The sequence below is a fragment of the Canis lupus genome, chromosome 11 (assembly GCF_011100685.1).
Source record: "Canis lupus familiaris isolate Mischka breed German Shepherd chromosome 11, alternate assembly UU_Cfam_GSD_1.0, whole genome shotgun sequence".
Classification (NCBI taxonomy): domain Eukaryota; kingdom Metazoa; phylum Chordata; class Mammalia; order Carnivora; family Canidae; genus Canis; species Canis lupus.
The window spans coordinates 31284624-31307463 of record NC_049232.1 but is presented as its reverse complement, the minus strand read 5'-3'; the positions used below and the strand labels follow the sequence as shown (position 1 = coordinate 31307463).

The 22840-nt window shown below is 36.4% G+C and overlaps 1 protein-coding gene and 1 pseudogene across 13 annotated transcripts in view; one reads left to right on the top strand and one right to left on the bottom strand.

Moving 5' to 3' along the window:
* The window catches only part of PTPRD (protein tyrosine phosphatase receptor type D), a 2163408-nt gene that overhangs the window by 41515 nt on the left and 2099053 nt on the right, over positions 1 to 22840 (top strand). The window lies entirely within an intron of this gene.
* On the bottom strand, positions 9741 to 13054 carry LOC119876827 (annotated as a pseudogene).

Below are 22840 nucleotides of genomic sequence, written 5' to 3'. Positions count from 1 at the left end.
TACTTTAACCATGACTAAAAAATTCATTTATTGCCCTCATTAAATGCAATGACTAAGTATGGACAGTTTTTTTCCCATTTGACTTCTAGAAAAAATTAGGTTTTTTGAAACCTGCATGTTATTTAATAGTAAAGATTAATAATTCTTTCTTTCATGGAAAGAGTATGTTTTCTTTCTTCAAAATAGAATATTTCATTATATTTAACATTAATATAGTTAATATTTGAAAATTGTTCTTAGCTTTAAATTCTCAATAATGGGGGATCCCTGGGTGGCTCAGCGGTTTAGCACCTGCCTTTGGCCCAGGGCGCGATCCTGGAGACTCGGGATCGAGTCCTGGATCAGGCTCCCAGCATGGAGCCTGCTTCTCCCTCCTCCTGTGTCTCTGCCTCTCTCTCTCTCTCTATGCCTATCATATATAAATAAATAAATAAATAAATAAACAAATAAATAAATAAATCTTTAAAAAAAAAGAAATAAACTTATAAATAAATAAATAAATAAATTTTTCCTAGAAGATAGCCAGTGATTTCAGTAATCTAAAGGATATTGGTTATGATGATTAATATCATCACAACATTATAAATATTTTCCATATTTTAAAATAATTTTTGTGTTTTTCCTGATGATTTTTTGCTTTGTTGATTTTCTAGCTCACACTGTACCTTTCTAAGGTTGCTTACTATGAGATTTGTTTTCAACAACTTGTAGAAAGTCTTTTTAAACTCTTGTAGAGAATCAAGTGAGAAAAGTTAGGCAACAAATTATTTAACAGTAGTAATAGAATCTAACATATGCATTTGAACTATATATAATTTATCTAAAGTAATATGAATTTGATTTAAATTAATATACAAAGTATACTTTTTTTTGAACAGATTGTATAAGGATTCCTTTACTCAATTTTGTGGTAAAAACTTCGTCTGTTGCATTGCTTAAACTATCTGAGAAGTATAATGAACTTTAACTCACAAATTTATTGGAATCATAAACTTGTCATATCTTGGCCAAGTCTTAGAAGTAATAGAATTGACCTTTCTCTCTAGTTGCTTCTTCATTTTACTGAGAAGAAGTAAACTGCAGAGATGATAGGTAGTTTCTCAGTAGTCACAGATTTGGGATTCAACCCTTACTTCCTGTCTCACCTTACAGTAATTATTTCAATATACTCTGTTGATTAATTTATTGAGAATGAATTAATATTTTGAGGTTTGGTGGTCCATCTTCTACTTTCCTGAAAATCTGGGTAGAAAACTATAATGCAAACTCGAAACTACTAGTTAAAAAAATCGGATTGAAAAAAAATCGGATTGGCCATAAAACTACAAAAGTCATAAATTCATTTGCCAATAATTATAGAGAAAATAACCAACTATACTTAAAATGTTACACACTCTACCTATTATCTATCTATCTATCTATCTATCTATCTATCAATCAATCTATTATCTATCATCTATCACCTTGGAGATTTTCTGAGCTCTGTGTTCCCATCAATTTCAACGAGATATTTTAAAAATTACTGAATTTGTTGCAGATGCTTTACATAGGACACCTCCTCCCATTTATTACATTATCTAAATGTCTACTTGAATTATACAGCTAATATTATTGACTTTAGCATTCTGAATCCTTCTATGGTATACCCCATGCATGGCCCATGCCTGTCTAGCGTCATCGTACTTCACTGGTTGGGTTTATTCATACTCTTATTTTTTTACCCTTGTAATTGTTTCACTGAAAACAATTTCTGTTCTTTCATATATGTCTTACTTCTCTCTATTAATTTTTAAATTTCATAATTTTCTTAATTATTATTCTTTCTTATTTCTTATTCTCAACATATGTTTGGGATAGAAGTAGTATTTCTCATTCCCAACAAAAATGACTTGAAATGTGAGCAATACATATATATATCTGAATCTAAATGTGTAAAGTTACTGGATGTGTATACAGAAGTAAATTTGTTGAATTAAGGGTTTTGAGTTAGGGAAACTTGCATTTGGAGCTGGATATATTTGTCAGAGCTAAATAACATTCAATATCTATGTTTGTGTTTTAACTTTAGAGTAAAAACATATTGAAGTATATGGATATAGGGCAGCTCAGTCAGTTAAGTGCATGACTCTCGGTTTTGGCTCAAGTCCTGATCTCATGAGATTGGGCCTCACATTGGGCCCCAGCTTCCCATTCAGTGGAGTCTGCTTAAGTTTCTGTCTCTACCTCTGCCCTCTTCCGACTCCAGGCATAGGAGCATGTTCTCGCTCACTCTCTCTCTCTCTCTCAAATCAGTAAATAAATTTGAAAAAAAAAAAAAAAAGAAATATACAGATATAATTAAAATCATTCCATCTGGTAATATTAACATGTATTTCCATTTCCAGGATTTAAAATCTTGTTTTTCTATTTTTGTGGCCTTTAAGCCTGCTGTATCAGGGACTGCTTATATACTCACAAGTCAGAATTTACATGCAAATCAAATATCTGAAAATTCTGTTGGAGGTTGCATAGATTCAGTCACATTTCACATGACTCAATGGTCACTTTCTCACCCAAACTGAAACATTAGTTCTACATAATGCCCTTCCTGGAATAGATTCCTTCAGCCTCTTTTCACCTTAAATCCTCTTTTTAAAAAAAGTGGAGGGTCATCAGCAACTAGGCCAGCATGTGAAAAGGAAGAGTCAAGCTCTGTGGATGGACAGTAGTTCATTCTGATTCTAGAGAGACACTAATTTTTATCAGTGAAAGGTATTCACCATCTTCCTATGTGGAATCAGTATATTTTCTTGACTCTTAATAGAGCATTGAATACATAGAATAGTTTCATAGAACTATGGAAATTATTCTTAAAGTTTATTCTTACTCTGAGTTGTTATTATTATATCACAGGCATGAATGACTATTTTTTTTTAATTGGTAAGAATAGCTCTTCCCTCATCTACATGCTGACATCTTTATAGTTTGGATACTTGGTGGAATGGCTTATGATTAGTTTCTTACCTCATTGTTTTCAGTTTTGGGAATATCATGCTTTCTTCCAGCTTATCTCATAGGAATAAGTTTAAGATTTGGTTAAATCATTTTCTTTATAGTGTGGTATTGAGATGATTTGTCCAGAAAACAATTCCCTGTCAGTGAATTATTTCACCATAATGTACTTTGTGTTTTAAACAATTTTCCTTCTCCTCCAGGAACAATACTATTATAGAACCTATGAATCATGACTCCTTGTGGATGTACAATAGTCCAATGACCTAGACATCTTGGCCTGATGGTCATTTTAACTGTTTCACAGCTTTAAAAACACTCATTTCACTGTAATTCCCCCCTTAAGGCCCTTGAGTTGGGAAGAACTAATTATTCTCTAGAAGTATTGTACTTTTCAGATACATGTGTTTCTAGATCTTATCTACTGAGAAAATATGGTTTGTTTTAGTCTATAAAAATTTAGATGGTACTAAAAATGTAAAGTCCGTTGTTTCCTGTTACCCACTCCTATAGGGTCCTTCACTGGGAGGAATGCACAGTAATTGAAAGCTTTTTCTTTTTCTTTTTCTTTTTCTTTTTTTTTTTTTTTTTTTGGAAAGCTTTTATATGGCTGCTTTTCACATATGCAGTTTTAATGTAGCATTTTAGGGTCATGATTATGACCAAGTAACAATGCGGATGGAGGCCCACAAAGAACAATGAAATTCCAAGATCACTTATCCAGGTAAGTGTCAGAATCTGGATTTAAATCCAGACTTGTCACATTCCAAAGCTAATCTTTCTACTATATTATAGAAGCTTTTTGAAATTAATGAAGCATTTATGATATCTGATGATAACACATAAAATAAAAGTAGCATCCTCTCAGATTATCATCAGGAAAATACCCAAGTGTCTTAAAAATATGAGTGTTCTGAAGACAGACATAATGTAAATGTCAGAAGAAAGTAGCATTAGTTTTTAATAACTGTGGTAAAGTCTCCATGATGTAAATCTTTCCAAGTTAAATTTTTATATCCATAGATAACCAAATATGATCTGTTGGTACCTTCATAAAAGAAAAATCAAATTTAAAGACTAGTGAATCATTAACATCACATATTTTTATAGTATTATATGTTCTTAAAATAACAATATGCTGCATTTTATCTGCAATGCCATAAATATTAACAAAATACTACACTATAATGCAGTAGTCATAAAATAGCAAAGCAGATGAATGAAAATGCCACAGCAACTGGCAGTATGACCTTCTAATATATTCTGTTGCACATTTTACAAGTTTCAGGTAGAGTTCTGGTTTCAAAATCCTTCCATCCTCTCCCCTACAGTGCTGTGGACTAAGGGACATGTACATGTGGGGGAGGGGGAGAAAAGATAGCCATATAGAAAAAAAAATTAACCCTAATTAACAAGTGGGCAAACCTCCAGGCATGCCCAAGAATGTTGACCACATAGGAGATAATAAGCAAGCAGAGCACACAAAGCCTCAGCTCCGGGCTTTAAGACATGATGACCTGTAACCTCCACTACAATAAAGCCAAGTGAATGTCCTGAATTTGGATCAATCAGATTTGCAATTTTTTTGGCAAGGGAAGGAATTTAATTGGCAGCTAGTCCTGGCTAGGAAAATGCTGTAGAAAGCTATCCAGGGAGTAAAATAGGTTCCCTCCCCATTGTGAATGTATGCATATGTACATGCAGACAACAGTTTTTTCTAGCATTTGATCTAATTCCATTTCAGATTTTTAATCTTACATAAACATTATTCTGTTCTTCCTCTCAGCACCTTCTCCATCTATCACTATTTTCCTTTTTAGTATCTTTTTATAGCAATATAGTTGTAAAGAATTATGTTGCCTTCTCATAGGATTGAAAGAGAAAGCGTGCATTGCTAAAATTAAATCTCATTTAGCTATTTAAGCTCACCATGATCATTTGTGACCTTTAGGCTACTTTCTTATGGCGAACACTGGATAATATCCTCTAGAGTTCTTAGTAATTGAAACTGATAATTGAGACTGATATTATTTCTTGAACAGTAAAATATAATGGATATTTCTGCACATTCTAGTTTATCAAAATAGGGAATGTAACAAATACAAAACAAGTGGTATAGGTCCAGTGGTTTGTGAAGAGGATAAATGGGTGAGAGAGAGATAGCTAAGGATTCTTTTCTTGAGATTCTTTCTGAAAATCTAGGAACATAAGTTAATAATTTGACTTAGCACTTTAGACAAGATATATTATAGTGTGATATGAAAATGATATATTTAATATATGTAGACAATTAGATTAATTCTATATTATAGTGATCATACTAACCTTGCACAAAGACTATTTTTATATGCTAAATGAGAGGAGTTTTAACTTTACCCCTATTTCAGTTTCCTCAGACATTTCATGTCTTTTTAACTATCCAGTTTTTTTGTTTTGTTTTGTTTTACCCATAACATTTTTTCTACCTTTTAAAGTGTGTTCCATTGATTTTCTACCTTTGGAATGCCTTTAGAATCATTCTTTACATGATCCAAACATATGAAATTTCACTTATGATAAAATCTCCTCAAACTCTCTTGGAGAAACCCAATAACTTTTCCTTTCCACGTTTATCATTACAGTCTTTACATTATTTTTTCTATTCGCCAAAAGCTCCTTAAGAACAGAGACTCTGTCATTACTGTCGTTTTAGCATGTAGAACAGTCTGGCATTTATAGTGTTCAAAAACTATTTCATAAATTAGTGAAGTGACTTGTGGCCACATCTATTGCACATAGTTGTTGTTTAATATGACATTTAAAAAAAGAAATGAGGGACGCCTGGGTGGCTCAGTGGTTGAGCATCTGCCTTTCCCTCAGGGCGTGAACCCCGAGTCCAGGGATCAAGTCCCACATCAGGCTCCCTATGGGGAGCCTGCTTCTCCCTCTGCCTTTGTCTCTGCCTCTCTTTCTGTGTCTCTCATGAATAAATAGTCTTTATAAAAAAATAAAAATAAATGAAAGTCCATTGAGTACCTATGAGAAAAATAGTTGAATTCCCTTATGCCCTAAAAAACCTTTATTTCCCCCCTTTAATTTAAAATACACTTATTTGTAACTTCTTATGCATGGTACACAGTGTCAAGGGTTACAGGAAGGTATAAGAATTAGGTGCCTGCCATCATATCTCAAGAGGAATATACCCATAACAGAAATATCTACCATGCACATTTGAATGTGATAAATGTTATAGGGGAGCTCTGAAGAAAAGATTATAGGCATCCTTAAGAGAGAGAACTATTTCAGCGCTGTTTACTTTGTCTTCATTCATTCAGTAATACTTGTGAAATGATTATTGCATGCCAAGGCACTACAGATACAACGGTGAACAAGATACCATCTCCATCTCTAAAAATTTATAGTTTAGGTAAGGTTGGTGCAGGTAAGTGGACAAACAATTCTAATACAATGCTGAATGCCATGGTAGAGACAGAACAAGGAAACATCTATTCAAAGTAAGGCAGTAGAAGTATCACATGAATAGCACTGATGCATCTGTATCACATTAGATTATCTACTATGTGGAAAACATTTTTCTTTCCATCCATAAATATGTTTCAGCTTATTACTTTTACACCTGATCTAAACTCATTTAAAACACTCCCAAAATATGATTTATCTGCAAAATACTTGTTGCATGACAAATAAATAAAGCACAATTTCATAATTTCTTCACTTTGAAGAAAGAAATATGTTTGTGATTGAACCTGACAGATTTAGAAAATAAAGAAAAAGTAGGATGGAGAGAGAATGTTATAATGAATTACATAGCTATGAAAACAATAATAATTTATCAACCTATATGGTAGGTAAATTTGCAATATATTTAGATTGCATCTAGTAAATGGAAGTAAAGGCTGTTGTGTATATGCAGATATACACACAAATATACAGGATGACTTTTTAATAAATTAGATCAAAGAGCATACCTGCAAATAGGTTAATATGCCAATAATTAAAGAACCAGAAAACCAAAGCAACAACAACAATGACACAAACCAGAAAACCAAAGCTGGAAGGGGAGAAAGTACAGCTACCTTAACCTAGAATGTTGGCATAGTTGTTTGGGATTAGCTGAGCCTCCTGGAAATAAGAACAGAGACTTGTTCTTATTACAATGCAAAGAACATATTAATTGGTTTCAGCCAATGAATGATGGAAACTGTTGCATTTATTTAAATGATGACAATTGAAATTCTGAACTGCATACATATATAATCAGAAAGTTAAATATCAAATACCAAATATGCAATAGACTATCAAATAGAACAAAAATTCAGAGATTATGATATTTTGGTTAATGGAAGTAAGGGTTTTTAAAAAGCAGTATGAAAAATAAATAAATAAAAAGCAGTATATATTTTTTTATGTACGTCTATACTTCCCATACTACATATTGGTGATTTTTGCACTGTATTCCATTTAGTTCTTAGATAGCAAAGAGAGAACTTGATTTTTTTAAAATTTTTTAAAGATTTTATTTATTTATTCATGATAGACACAGAAAGAGAGAGAGAGAGAGAGAGAGAGAGAGAGAGAGGCAGAGACACAGGCAGAGGGAGAAGCAGGCTCCACGCAGGGAACCCGACGTGAGACTCAATCCTGGGACTCCAGGACCACACCCTGGGCCAAATGCGGCTCTAAACCGCTGAGCCACTGGGGCTACTGCAAAGAGAGAACTTTAGAGATAAATCATGGGTATCAAGGAAAAGGGTAGAGGCACTCACCCCCAAATACAATCAGACCTGCTTCAGATTGTTTTCCAAAAGAAGATCATACTGCAGGGAGATACTTTGGAAACTACTTACAGAGAGTATATGCTAGAATTACATTGGAAATCTTATCACATAAGTAAATGGAACTCAGTATTATTATTGCTTTAATTTTAATCAAGCTATATTTTCCTAGATAACACCAAAAAGTGAGAATTTGTATGATTATGAATATACAATAGATATTCCTTTTAAAAATTAAAAATATTTAATATTGAAAAAATATTAAAAGGCATTTTATTTGATTTTTTGGCCAAAATAAGATTTAGAAGAGTATTAATTCTTGGGGATCCTAGGTGCCTCAGTGGTTGAGCGTCTACCTTCAGTTCAGGATGTGATCCTGGGGTCTTGGGATCCAGTCCTACATTGGACTCCTCACAGAGAACCCTGCTTTTGCCTCTTGCCATGTCTCTGCCTCTCTCTCTCTCTGTCTCTCATGAATAAATAAATTATTTTTTTAAAAAGGGAAGTATGAATTCTTATACCAATCATTCTAAAAATGGTTCTAAGCATATAAAATATAATCTTTGATCTTAAAGGTACCCATTATGCAGATTTTTGCAATATTTCCTATTAACTTTTAGGAAAGAAAAAGGCAAACACTATGGAAACAAATGGGGGGAGGGGCATGTGACCATGTGACATGGAGATTGCTTAGGAAGGAAATAGGGGATTTCACATTCTTTGTAGACTAAATAAAACCTCTTAACTTAAATCTTAAGAATTAACATTAAATGTTAAGTGGGAGTTAGCCATATGAAAATGGAAGGGAACATTTAAAAAGTATACTTTTCTATATGTTTGTATAACAACAAGAAATGTTTAAAAGAATTTGTACCAGAGCTAAGAAATTGAATATACAAAAGCTCAGTTGTATAAAAGAATTCTTAAAAATAATAAATCTGTAATATACTAGTTTGCTGTATTAGGTATAAGTTAGGTAAGAGAGAAAGCCAGGTTACTGAAGTTTTTATATGTAATCCTAATCCTAAGACGTTATTTCTTTTTCTTTTTTTATGTATACATTTTAATACTTTTTTTTTTTTTTTTTAAGAGAGAGCGAGTACCTGTGCGTGAGAAAGGAATGGGTCAGAGGGAGAAGGAAAAGAGAGAATCTTTAGCAGGCTCCACACCTAGCAAGGAGCCCTGCAAGGGGCTGATTCATGACCTGAACCAAAATCAAGAGTTAGATGATTAACCAACTGAGTCACCCAGGTGTCCCCCTCAGTAGTCCCTTTTAAAATAAAAATTGCAATACTTACCATAAAATTTCCTAAATTATTTGTTGGACTGTTTTTTTTAAATATCTATCTCATTTAGCAGATCATATACTCCATGGGGGCAGAATTGTATCCAGTTCACCATTCTCAAGACATTCCACCTGGTGCGTAATCATCGCTACAAAAATATTTGTTCAATTATAGGGATAAATCTCAAAGATAATGAAGAAGCATTGATGGATTTTTATATATTTCAAGAATATATTAGAACAGTGAAGTTGAACATCAGGGAGACATGTTAAGCTTCTATTTCAGTAGTCTAATACGAAAATAAATTCAAAGTTTATAACTTGAGCAGTTAGGTAGATGATAAGGCCTTTTGGTGAAATAGGTCTTTAGACTGAAATTTGTGCCTATATTTGTGTATATAATTTCTGTATATTCCAAATTTTTAAATTTCTATATTAAAAAAAATATTGTTGAGGTATAATTAACATACAGTGTTATGTTAGTTTAGGTGTACAGCGTAAGTGATTCATCTTCTCTCTCTGTTATGTTCACCACAAGCATGGCTACCATCTGTCACTATACAATTCCTTTATTTTTTATTTATTTATTTTTTTAAGAGGGAGACCACTTTTATTGCCCGCCCTGGACTGGAGCCCAGTGTGGGTGGGACAGGAGGGGTTAGGACCTGCTGTGGACAATAAAGGTGCCCTCAGCGGATGTGAGCCATGTCGCCAAGAAAGGGCGTGTTCGTGCAGCCGGTGCAGAGCTGGTCCATCCAGGGCGGCGCCTCATGCTGCAGGGGCGTGCGGCGAGGGTAGAAGCTGACGTCTACCCGGTAGTTGAGCAGACAGCGGAGGGGGCCATGCAGAGGTCAGAGGAGCGCACAAGAAGCCGGGAGAAGGAAGTGGGGCTGTGGAAGGTGCGGAAGATGCTGCCGGACTGAGCATTGAACAGGGCCTTGGGGATGCACCTCAGCTCCTGCCGCCCCTTCAGCCAGGCAGCCGGCGCCTGCCGCGACTCGGCGTCCTGGTAGGTCTGCGCGCGCTCCCGCAGCCCGCAGCCCGGGAGGGAGCGCAGGCACTGCTCCGTGCTGATGATGCGGATCTTGCGCTCCAGCTCGGGGATGATGTTCGCCAGGTCCCTGTACAGGTGGTCTCCGGAGTAGAGCACGCGGGGTCCCCGCCGTTCCGTCAGGCGCAGGAGCCCTGCAGGTTTCCCTGCCGGTTGGTTTTGCTGTTCTCCAGGCGGGTGATGCGGCCCCAGCGCAGGGAGCCCTTCGCATCGAGTTTGCTGAAAGGCTTGTGCTGCTCAGTGAAGAAGCTGGGTTTGTCAGCCTGGACGATGACCGCGTCCAAGAGCCGACGCCAGTCGGGACCCACCATGTGCCTCATCCCCTTGTCCACGAAGCTGGAAGGGCTGTTGGTGACGAGGAACAGGTGTTTCCCATGTGCCACCAGGCGGCTCAGGACAGCGAACGTCTCGTCCGCTTCCCAGGATGTACTTCTCCATATCCCGTTCAATCCACTGGGTACACGAGGCCCTTCACATGCACGTCTCGAATGGCGTCCGTCACATCCTTGTAGAGATGCGCTTGGTCAAACCCCAGGCCGTGACCCCGAAAGTGGTCTACCACGCAGGACAGCAGCGCCATCTCCGGCAGCGAGAAGATGTCCATGAACTGCTTGATGGAGGGACCCTTGCCATAGAAGCCGCTCATCTGGTACAGAGGGGTGTGCTGGGTGCCCCCATATAAATTGAGCACCTCCTCCTCATCAGGCACAGGCTGGAGGCCCCTGGAGGCCATCCCCAGCTGCAGGTAGTGGCAGGCATCGGTCTTCATCAGGAGGCTCTTCTGAATGTCGTTGTGAGGCCTGGGATGGCAAAGCTGGGGTCGCAGTCATAGTTCGGATCCCCTCTGGGTGCTAGCAGTGCTCCATCAGGACGCCACGGGCAGCACTGAAGACCTCGGGGTGCAGCGCGTCTGCGGCCTGGGCCAGCGTGTAGTCGTAGTCGCAGCCATAGACTTCCACGTCACGCAGGCTTATCTCGTTGTTGGCATAGATGGCTGCTGGGTTCAGGAGACTGCAGACCTCCGGGGGCAGGAGGTCGTGCACCAGTCTCCTCATGTCCTGGTGACAGGCCCACAGGTGCGCGCTGAGTTGGGCACCAACGGCGGGCGCAGAGTGCAGGGCGCCCGGGCAGTGGGCGCCGGGCCCCGGGGGGCCGCAGCCAGGGCAGGAGGGCGAGGGCGAGGGCGAGGGCGAGGGCGAGGGCGAGGCGGCTCGCGGCCCGCGGCGGCCCCTGCACGGCAGCCAGCGCCCAGCGGCCTCCCGCAGCCCCGCACCCGCCAGGTGCGGCCTGTGCAGCCCTCGGCCCGTCGGCCAGTCCGCCGACCCCTGCCCAATTCTTTTTATAATATCATTGACTATTCTATATGCTGTGCCCTTTATTCTCACAATTTATTCATTCCATAACTAGAAGTGTCTGTCTCCCACTGCCCTTTGCCAATTTGCCCATCCCCTTACCTCCCTCCCCTTTGGTAACCAGTAATTTGTTCTCTGCATTTAAACATCTAATTATTGGGACGCCTGGGTGGCTCAGTGGTTTAGCACCGCCTTCAGCCCAGGCCGTGATCCTTGAGTCCTGGGATCAAGTCCCATGCCAGCATGGATCAAGTCCAAGCATGCATGGAGCCTGCTTCTGCCTCTGCCTGCCTCTGTCTCTCTCTCTCTCTCTGTCTCTATGTCTCTTGTGAATAAATAAATAAAATCTTAAAAAAAAAAAAAAATAAACATCTAATTCTGCTTTGCGGGGCACCCGGGGTGGCTCAGCGGTTTGGCGCCGCCTTCGGCCCAGGCCATGATCCTGTAATCCTGGGATCGAGTCCCACGCGGGCTCCCTGCATGGAGCCTCCTTCTCCCTCTGCACACCCCTTCTCTGTGTCTCTCATGAATAAATAAATAAAATCTTTAAAAATAAACATCTAATTCTGCTTTGCATTTGTTCATTTGTGTTTTTTTTTTGTTTTTTTTTTAGATTTCACATGTGAGTGAAATCCTGTAGTATTTTTCTCAGTCTGATTTATTTCACTTAGTATGACACCCTCTAGGCTCATCTATGTTGTTGCCATGGCACAACCTCATCCTTTTTATGGCTGTGTAATATTCCAGTGTGTGTGTGTGTGTGTGTGTGTGTGTGTGTATTACATTTTCCTTACTCATTTGTCTATTGATGGACATAGGTTGCTTTCATATCTTGGCTATTGTAAATAATGCTGTAATAAACCTAGGGGTGCATGGGTCTTTTTAAATTAATGTTTTTGTTTTCTTTGGGTAAGTAGTAGTGGAACTAGTGGATCCAAATTTAATCTTTAGATATTACACTTATTATATATAGGCATAATGACTGTGGACAAATGATAAACAATCTATAGCCTATGGGAAGCAATTATACATTCTTTACACAAAGTCCCTTATCTAATAGATGAGAAAATTGAGGCCAGAATGTGTCAAATTCAGCCAAGCCCTCTCTGTTGGACATCACCTCCTTGTATAGTCAACTGGTTATTTCTGGCAGACAGAAGAGGATATTAGGTGTTTTTTTTTTTTTAATTAAGTCACATATCTTTCTTATGATCATAATGAAAAATAAAACAAAAATAATGCTGTATTTGTATTTGTCAGGTTCTAGTCATTGAAACAGAAACCACTCTTCACATTTCACATGAGGGAGTAAGGCAGTATAGTGACCTGGTCACAGAGGAATTTGTAAGGATAGAATAGCAAATGGCAAATGGAGATGACAATTTGCAAGTTTGTGAACAAAAAAATAATATTGGTGAGCCCATAACTCTGCACCTTCTTCTCTGATGTTGAAGATGCTATTCAGGTATTCTTGGACTCAAAAAGAAATTTCACCTCTCTCAAGGCTGAAACTACTAAAAGGGGATGTCTCAGGCTACCTGAGTCTTGAACAAATCACCTCAGCCCAGCCAATCTTATGGCCATTTCCAGGAAGTGCCATACCACTTTTATCAGAAACAGAATATTTTTATCTTTCTTTTTCGCTGCTTCTTATGTCTTTCTACTGCCTCCTATTGCCAACATTTGGAGGAAGTTTGCAATTATAGAAATCTGCAAATTATAATTCACTGGAAAATGATTTTATCAGGTTAGAGCAGTTTTAAAGAGTGGTTATGGGTCTGGAAAACAACAGGTAAGCAACTAGCACAGATGATATTTCAAAATATGTGGATGCATTATGATTTCTCTGTTAAAGGTAGTCTTATAGAAATTACTTTTGAAAGACATATTTCTTACAAATGCTATAAGAATAATGTGATTTTATAACTAAATCAACATGCTAGGAATTCACTTTGAATAGTTTTTTCTTACTTAACAGCAAAATTTGTTCAAAAGAAAAGCATCATGTTTTTACAATCTTTGAAAGTGTAAAGATAAAGTCTAGGCACCCCCACCTAAACTTAAAAGAATGAAAGAGAACAACCACAGTGACAACAACACCCTTTCAATAATACTAATCATAGTATTTGAGCATAATTTTTAAAACTGAATTTTTATATTAAACATATACTTTAAAAATGATTGTAATTCATTACCTAGGAATTGTTTTGATGAAAGTTAGAATTCTAGTTGAGCTAGAATCAGCTTAAATATGAAGGGGAAAATACTGGTTTTGCAAAATCAAACCATAAGAAATATGTAGCCTTAGGACTCATGAGGCATACATATATACCTGTGTCTTGTGTGTGTGTGTGTGTGTGTGTGTGTGTGTGTGTGTATATATATATATATATATATATATATATTTCAGTCTCTGTTTCTCATCTCTTCCGTGTGCCTTCTGCCTCCCTTCTTTTTTCTGGCTGTTCATATGACCTTGGATCCATGATGAATGGCGCATTAGAGCTTGTTGTTCATAATTGCAAGATCAAGTGCAAAGGATTCTTTTCTCCCAGCTGGATTTTAACAAATTTTAAGGAAGAGTTCTAATTGTCCCAGTTTCATGTGATCTACCTTAGAAAAAAATATGATTGAGAATGAGGAATACTGTACTTGTCTTAGCGTAGTTCATTCTTTACCTATTCCAGGAAGGAACAGTTTTCTGTAAAGTGGATCCTAGAGGACCTTTGAAAGATGGGAATTCCCTTCAAATTACATCTAGTCTGTATAATAGCCTCCCCCTCCTATATGGCCCTCATGCTAGCAAGTTTTCTCAACACTTCCATGATTTTATAAAAAAAAAAAATTGCTAATCTTATATTAGCTAGATATGTTAAATATAGTTAACATCATAGCTGGATGTATATTGCTTTTCATCTTACAAATCATTTCATAAGATATGATATAAAGTTTTCTAAGCAAAGGTGCACTATAAATCTATTGATGTGTTTTGCGTCTCCAGGCTTAGAAGTGGCCCTGCATTGTATTGTAAGATTCCAACTCACTGCTGAGTGCCCTTTGCACTACTCTACCCATGTAGAAAACTGGAGTCAGTACAATATTACTTATTTAGATGGCACAATTAAAATCAGGATTTTATATAAATTTAAGGGAAATACATTTAATGACTTAGAGTTGTATTAACATCCTGAAGTATATCATTCATTATTCAGGCATTTTACTCAATTTTATTCATATTCATACTCCTATGATGTCAATATAGTAAAAGAATTATTCAGGATTCCAAAATGTTCCTATTAAGTGATTTAAATGTTGATTCCTGTGTATTTCAAGTGTCTGCATAAATTAAGATACTTCACTGACTTTTGAGTGTTATTGCAGCTCTCTCCTTTCCTTAACAAAACAATCACACAAAACGCTTTCTCCAAAGACTTTTGTTGTTTCTAATTATGGACCACAACTACAGACACTATAAAACAATAGTGATGACAATGACAACTAATAAACATTTCTACGGTTTTCTTAGGCAAAAGGGGAATTGGATAATGTTGAATACTTCTGTTCAATTTTTGTTTGTTCGTACAGTATTTCCTCATAGACCTAATTACTTGCTACATTTTTCTGAGGTTGTGAACAATATCATATTGTCACATTATAAGTGATCCTAGATTATTTTAATTTAAAGTGGATGGAATAATCACTAAAAGATGTTGCACCTTGAATTCTGAGAAGCAGGCACAGTGTACTCTGGCACGATGCCTTCTCTCTAAAAACAGACCATCTTCCAAAGAGTCCCTCAATATAAATGACTTACCATATAGTGTAAAAGGATTCATAATGAGATAAAACATTAAATAAAAAAGCTACAACAAGAAAAAAAATCTTATTTTTAAAATGGGCCAAAGACCTTAACAGAAACCTCACCAAAGACTTGTAGATTGTAAATAAGCATGTGAAAGGATGCTCTACATCATTTGTCATGAGATAAATGCAAGTTAAAACAGCAGTGAGAGACCACTACACACCTACTAGAATGCCCAGCATCTGGAACACAAACAACACCAAGTGGTGGTGAGGATGTGAAGCCACAGGAATTCTGACTCATTGCTGGCAAGAATGCAAAATGATTCAACTTCTTCAAGAGACAGCTTTTAGGTTTACTACAAAACTCAACATAAGATCTTACCATGAGATCTTGCCATCATGCTCTTGGTATTTACACAAAAGAATTGAAAACTTGTCCATGCCCAAGCATGAAAATAGATGTTTATAACACCTTTATTCATAATTATCAAAACTTGGAAGCAACCAAGATGTCTTTTAGTAGGTGAATGTTTAAACTGTAGTACATTAAGTGCAATTTTATTCAAAAAACAAACAAACAAAAAGAGCTATCAATCCATGGAAAGACATGAACTAACCTAAGACTCATATTACTAAGTAATAGAAGCCAGTCTGAGAAGGCTATGCATATGATTACAGTTATATGACATCCTAATAAATGCCAAAATATGAAGGCAACAAAAAAGATCAGTGATTACCAGGGATTTGGCATGGGAGAGATGCATAGGGTGCGCAGAGAAGTTTTTAGGGCAGTGAAAATACTCCCTATGATATTGTAATGATGGATTTATGTCATTATACATTTGTCCAAACCCAGTGAATGTACAACACTGAGTGAACTCTTAAATAGACTTTGAGTGATTATGATGTGTCAAAGTAGCTTCATCCTTGGTTTAAAAAAAAACAAACTGTTCTGACAAGTGATGCCAATAATAGTGGAATCTATGCATGTGTTGAAATGGGGGGCTTAGGGGAAATCTCTGTACTTTCCTCTCAATTTTATTGTAAACCTAAAGCTAATCTAAAAAATGAAGTCTTAAAAAAATAAAGGAGAGACAATGTTTGATCTCTCTATCAATGTTATCAGTTCATGTTTTTCAAGTATTATTCTTTCTTTCCATTTAACTATAAATGTAAATGTAACTTTCACTATTCCTTCAAACAAAAAATAAATAAAAATAATGGTAAAATTGAAATATTGTGTGTCATTACTTGACCTCTGAAATACTTAAAATATGGTGTTGAATATGTAAGAGGTCTTTATGTACCCGCTATAATATTTTATAAATGGAAGACACTTTAAAGCTGCATTCCAGAGAATCAGCTAGAGAAGAGTTTATGGATTCTGTTATTTCATGGAGGAGAATACCTAGGACAGAAATATGATTACTTAAGGTCAAGAAACAAAAAGCAGAACCATATATATATTTTTTTCTCTATCCATTGCTCTCTGCACTAGATCACAGAGATTCAGGAGTCCTGGGATATGTTCCTTGGTCTGCATTTACCTCCGTGTATAGCATTGGGCACATATTCATGCAACAGATGTTCATTGAATGACTGTTGTGTACTATGTGAAATTCTAGGAAATGGAAATATGAAGATGATAGATGTATATAATCACGTTCAGTATGAGGTGCAGTGGGAAGACAACACAAATTCTCCAGTGTTTATAATAGAAATTTATTGGACATACTGGATGGAATCTAAGGCTCTTCTGGTCAACGTCTTACTATATTTACCACAGTATCTCAAATGTGTTACAAAAGCATTTCAAGTCTTTTGTTTCTAATTTATAAAACTACCCTAATAAGTGTTACTATCACCACTTTACATATGAGAAAGTCATTACTTTGCCAAATATTGCGAGCAACTGAAATAGAAAACCTGACTTCAACCCTGGTAAATCCAAAAGCTAGACACTCTCTATAATATCAAGTTGCTACTGATTTTCACTTTTGTTTTGAAGGAAAGTTTACATATCCGTAGAACTGGTAATTGGGAGAAAATTTAAAAGTCAATCTTATGCTTACTAGGAAATAGATTTAACCTTTCTCTGAAAGCAGTGTTCCCTCATGCATGTGCACCACATGTACCCAGGTCACAATCCTTCCACTAGGACAAGAATTCTTCAGGGTCAATGTCAGTGCTGTGCAATAGGACTTTCTGAAATGATGGACATGTCCTATATTTTCACAGTTCAGTATGGTAGCTACTGGCCTCATGTAGCTATTGAACACCTGAAATGTGGCTAGTGTGACATGGAACTGAATGTTTGATTTAATTGATTTAAACTTAATTTAAATGGCTACGTGACTGTTGAGTACCTGGAACTTGGCTGGTAATACCGAGGAACTGAATTTTTTAATTTAGTTTAAATAGCCAGATTTTCTTAGTGGCTAGCAAAATTGCTAGTGGATATTGCAGGCCTATACATACTGGAATGTGCATAAATGTATTTCAAAAGACCAGTAGATCTCCTACAATTGAATACTATAATATGTGTGTATGTGAAATTTTCTTAAAGTAAGTTTTTCCATCACATCCTGAAGGGATTCATACAAGTATTAAGAAACATCCCTCTCCAGGAGGGGCATGGAAATTCTTGTTTTTTGCATTTTCTAATTCCTGTATTTAACCCATACATTTGCTTTTACTCTAATGAAGTTGACTCTTATTAAACTTTGCTTCCAAGTCTGTAGATATTGAAATCTCCCCATCACAATGTATAAAAAGGAAATGGGATTTTTAATCATTTTGGTAAAACATGATCAAACTTTTTTTATTTGCATACTTTTAAAGATATTATTCCAAAGAGGATGTGGAAATAAAGGGTTCTAACTCCAAAACTATGCTATTTTGATGATGTTTGCTACTGTTCTTAAGCAAATATTTTGTTCTGGATTTTAGTAGATGAGGGAATATAGTCTTTACAAGTGTATCACCACTTTCAAAAATTCTCATTAAATGAATCTATTCATCCTTCCATTATTCAAACACATGAAAAGGTTGTGCTGTGTGCTGGTCATTGTATTTAACACTAATGATAAAAATATAACCAGGAAGTGGTAATTTTTAGCAAGGACCTATAAAGCAGTAGGGTAAGTGGACAAACAAGTGACATAAATTATAACACATCATGGTAAATGTTATAATAAAATACAAGTGAAGTGTTCTTTAATTCTTATTTAATATCAGATACTGTGCTGAGTGATGATGTGCATTTTCTTTTTTTTTTTTTTTTTAAGATTTTATTTATTTATTCATGAGGGACAGAGAGAGAGAGAGGCTGAGACTCAGGCAGAGGGAGAAGCAGGCTCCATGCAGGGAGCCTGAAGCGGGACTTGATCCCAGGACCCTGGGGTCATGACCAGAACTGAAGGCAGATGCTCAACCACTGAGCCTGATGTGCATTTTCTTCTGTAATCCTCACAGCATGTCTTTCTAGCTTGTTACTATTATTTTCTTACATTTTACGATGATTAAAATCAAGCCTGAGAATTGTTAAGTAACTTTCGCTTGGTCACATAGCTGTAAGTAGCTGCAACTACTATATTATCAGGCTAGGGAGAGTCAATAAAAAGGTCATAAAGGGTTGGGAGAAGGCAGTGAAATATATATAAAGGTACATTTTTATTACATCTCCTTGGAGGATTTGCTAAGCACTAGGGATTCAAGAACAGTATCAAGACTCTTAAAATCAAATTACTTTTACCTGGACTCTGAAAGTTTTATAATTTTTTTCCTGTCATCTACTTCTAATTAATATCCCATCTAAATTGATTTATATCAAAGATGATTGAATTTTAATATAATGTAAGATAAATGGTGATACTTCATTATATTATGCATATTAGCATAGTCTTAGGTTACTGTTTTAGAATGTTAGTGCCTACTTTTATCCTCTGTTCTTTAGTGCCCTGAATCTGGAAGAGACAAAAAGGCTCAGTTTTAGCAGATTAGACTTATCCGTTACAGAATCTTAAGTATCTCAGAAGTAAGGACTGTGGTTGGATCCAACTATAGAATTTTCAGGGCCTACTGTGAAATGAAAATGCAGGGGACATTTGTTTAAATATTATTAAGAATTTCAACAAGGCCACAAAAAAAGCATTAAACCAAACACAGGGCCTTCTCTGTGCAGGACCCTGTGCAAGAGTACAAAACATGAGCTCATGAAACTAGCCCCTGATGTTTTTCTGTAAAACACTATGTGCTTCTCTAAATGTAGCATAAGTTTGAAGTACCTATATCTCAAACTTTATGCCCTTTCTTTGGCGATGACCTCCACAGACTTTCCTGAAGGAGCTGATGCAGCTGCCTGTATTCGTGTGAGGTAGCTCCATGTGTGACATCAGATGATAAATCCAGGGGTGAACAGCTAATCCAAACTAAGACAATCAAATTTCTCCCTTGAGGAACCAGGAATGTTTGAACCTGGAACACAGGAACATGTTCCAAAGTTCTAAATAACTGAAGTTTAAAGTTTGGGAGATTTGGGGATAATGAGAGCAGTATTCAAAGCTCTGTAGATAAAACTTTATGGGAAAGCTGGATCTAAAATGTTGTCAGCCATGGGTTGTGGAGTGCAACAAAACCAGAGATAGCAAAGAGAGAAAGAGGGAGGGAGGAAGAGAGGAGGAGAGAAGGATGGAGGAAAGGGAGGGGAGAGAATATGCTGTATAGAGAATGAGTGTTTATTCTCTTATAAGGCTTTTAAGAATTAATACCATGTCAGTGAGGTTGGCATTTTACTATATATATATATATACTTTTAAAGGATAGGATATCCTTTAAAAATTATTTATTTGGGCAGCTCTGGTGGCTCATTGGTTTAGCACCACCTTCAGCCCGGGGCGTGATCCTGGAAACCCGATCAAGTCCCACGTCAGGCTCCCTGCATGGAGCCTGCTTCTCCCTCTGCCTGTGTCTCTGCCTCTCTCTCCTTCTGTGTCTCTCATGAATGAATGAATGAATGAATGAATGAATGAATGAATATCTTTTAAAAAATAAAAATAAATAAAAATTATTTATTTGAGAAAGAGTGAGAGCAAGAGAGAGCACAACCAGGTGTTGGGGCAGAGGGAGAGGAAGAAGTAGAGTCCCCACTGAACAGGGACCCCAACTTGGGGCTCCATGCCAGAACCCTGGGATCATGACCTGAGCTGACACAGATGCTTCACAGACTGAGCCCCCCAGGTGTCCCTGAGGTATCCTTTTAAATGAGAGAAATGGAGTGTAGATGCTGATTACAATTTTCATGAACTCCTTTCAGCCTCATGTGTCTTCTGTTCCCTTAGTATGATCCTGTCACTACTTCTGTTAGTTTGAGTGAATTGCCATTTCTTTCAGTCAAATAACCCTTGATACCAAAAGCTATGCTGGGATTCCAGTTGCTTGTGAAACTGAAGTAAAACTAAATCCAGCCTGAGTTTCATGAGTCGTGACATTTTCTACTGTGAAAATTGTGACCATATTACAATATTAGTATTATTACTCATTTGAAAGTAATGAAAAAAAATAAACCAGCACTTAAAGTCCAGGTAATTGGCACAGAACAAGAGCTAAAATTGGGACATAAGGTCCCTGTTTCTGTTACAACCATGCAGGAATATCACTTTCTAATACATCCTCAATTTCATAGGATGTCCACTATTTTACAAGAATACTACTTGTACGTTTCCATTTCCTGCATATTATTTTTTCAACATTTCAAACCAAATTATTAGTTTTTCACTTTTGTTCATTGATATGGCAGATTGCTTGTTCTGTTGCTTTAAATTAGTTTATCTATTTTTACTATATCAATCCACCTTGCTGCAGTAAAATTTTAAAACATGACTATGCATATACTTTTGTTTTAACCATTTATTTGCCCACAGATGTTGCCAAAATGTGGCCTGACAGTTATTTCTATAACCTTTAGCATTTTCGATAGGAATTTTAAAAAAGAGGAAAATTTAGGGAAATGCATTAATTTTGACAATGAATTGTCCTTTTTCCTTAAATAGACTATTTTAAGTGGTCTAATGAGATCTATAAATCATGTTGAATATTTTTAATAATCTAAAAGCATGAATTTTTAAGAAAAGAGACAATGGATTTTTCTTTGTGTTTGTGGAGCATATTAAAATTCTATTTTTCAAAGAGCTGGTATGATTCAAGGGCACAGTTAAAGTCAACAGCATTAATGAAGAATTAGATAGGACTTGTTAACTTTTTGGCCTTCCCTAATTAGAAAGTAACATTATATGAAACAAATTGTACTTTTCTTATGTAAATGGACACATAGGTAATATATGTTCCCTGTGGAAATATAGAATGTGCATAAAACTATACAGGGTGATGAGAATAAAAAACAAAACAACTTTATAATACTTACCTTTGTAACCAGTTTTATATTTCCTTCTATATGTATTTCCTAAACATTTCCTACTTTATCAAGATCACATTCCATATGGAATTCTGAATTGTTTAATTTTTACCTAACATCTTGGTTGGTCATTTTATAAATATGAAGTAATTTAAAATTACCGAAGTAATTTTATAATTATGAAGTAATTTCCCTAGTATTTGACATTTAGCTCAGTCTTAATTTTCGCTACCAAAAAAATACTCTGTGGTAAACATCATCAGTTGCAAATATTGTTTCAGGTTTCAGAAACCTTTTTAGGAAAGCATCTCAGAAGTATAAAAAATAGTTACAAAAGCTATTTATATATTTAAGGTTATTCTGTATTTACCAAAAGTTGGATTCCAATAGTTTATAATTAACATATTCCTACCAGTAATGCTATTTCATTGTTGTTTCATGAGCAATTTTTTTCTCTTTTCTCCATATTCTTTTCTCTTTTTCTCCCTCTCTGCCTATTTCCAGTTTATTATTTTCTTAGCATTTATACTTCTTCACAATGTCTTTTTACTGAAGAAAATATATAGGTCTCTAGTTTCTTATATCCATTTTTATCTTAATGCTTATGTTTCTAGTGTTTGTCTATACATTTTTTTTTTCAAATGCCTTAGACTATCTGAATATTACAAATATTAGACCTTATTTGTTATCAATTAATTAAATATGTTTGTATTAATAAAATAATACTTTTTAAAGGACAGTAATTATAATAATGGGTATTCTTACCTTTTGCAAGGGACTGGGTTACTCTAATCTTATTTGGATGATTTTTTTTTTTTTTTGTGAAAGGGATGCTAAGGCTGTAAAACCCAAATTCCTCCTAATGGTTTGGCTTTCAGCCCAGAACTACAAAGGAATACCCCCAATCAAGTTAAAAACACATCTGATGGCTAGCTGCTATTGTATAAAGGTAAACTTCATCTGCCTATTGATGCAATTCAAAGTGGGATAAACCAGGGATCCCTGGGTGGTACAGCGGTTTAGCGCCTGCCTTTGGCCCAGGGAGTGATCCTGGAGACCTGGGATCGAATCCCATGTCGGGCTCCTGGTGCATGGAGCCTGCTTCTCCCTCTGCCTGTGTCTCTGCCTCTCTCTCTCTCTCTCTCTCTCTCTCTCTCTCTGTGTGACTAT